This window comes from Nannospalax galili, unplaced genomic scaffold (genome assembly GCF_000622305.1).
Source record: "Nannospalax galili isolate Female #2095 unplaced genomic scaffold, S.galili_v1.0 scaffold1212, whole genome shotgun sequence".
Lineage (NCBI taxonomy): Eukaryota > Metazoa > Chordata > Mammalia > Rodentia > Spalacidae > Nannospalax > Nannospalax galili.
The window spans coordinates 172121-173345 of NW_008331994.1; positions in this window are offsets into that span (position 1 = coordinate 172121).

The following is a 1225-nucleotide window of genomic DNA, read 5'->3' on the forward strand; positions in this document are numbered from 1 at the left end:
GATAGAAATTTAAAGTGATAGAAAGCAGAGGGCCCAATAAGGGCAGAAGCCAAGGAGTTAGTCTTGTATAAATGTTCCATTGAGATGACTGTTGGTACTGGGAATTTTTAAGTGAAAGATTTTTTGCTACCTGTTTGAGTTGTTCTATATCATGTTCAACCTTACTGGATTGGTTGATAAAATAACAGCATTCAGGAAACAGGGTTGCCCATCCCCATTTCAGACTCAAGCATGTTTGTCTGAAAGGGTCCTCCAAGGCTCCGTGTCTGGAGATGGGCTGCCCCTTACTCTGTGACAAGGAGGGAAGATAACAGTAAAGTAGTTATAAAGTAAAAACATCGTGACCTTGAGAACAGCCAGAAGGAAGACCATTCCCAACAGGGGTTACTATTGTTATCCACGATATGAAATTGCCTGTGGTGGGAAAGAGAAGCCAAAAGTTCAGCCACGGGAAGCTTGGCTGTGGAGGAAAAGCTCAGGAACTCCACCTGACTGCCTCAACTTCCCCAGTCGTTGTCTGTGGGATATGTTGACCATAAAATTTGATGATGTTTTGCTGTCTGTCTATCTTTCACTTGCCATTTATTCTTTTACTTTGGCTTGTTGTATTAAACTCACTAATCCCAAACAGGAGGTATTCTTTGGACCATACAGAACAAGTCTCAAAGTATAGTGATATATTGAAATCGATGATGTTTGCACTATTTTGATTCTATGAAACATATATAAACTTTTCCCTGTTTTATATAGTTGTTAATAAAAACTGTAAATTCAACATACAGCACTACATTATAAATTTAATGTGCCATATTTAGGTGGTATAGCAGTTTCATCTGCCAGCACTGGCATTTCTTGTGATCTTGGGAAAATCAACTTCGCCTGTTTTCTCACGTTTAAAAATTGATGCTTATCACCAGGAGAAAAAAAGGGGGGAATGGAGGGAGAGGAGAGAAGGAGAAGAGGAAGACAGCAAGAGTGAGAGCAAGAGAGAGAGAGAGAGAGAGAGAGAAGAATAAAGGAGAGGTACTATCTGTGCCTTTCTCACAAGATTCTTTTTTTTAAAAAATTTTATATCCTGCTCTCCTGCCCTCAGGCCTCTCTTGGGGTAAGTCTATCGCACAGCCCTCCGTGCCTTGACTCCCCCAACTGTGTTCACCCTTCCATCTCCCCCGCTGTTCTCTACTCCTAGTTTGGGCCCTGCGCCATTCCTTGTCTTTGGTCCCCA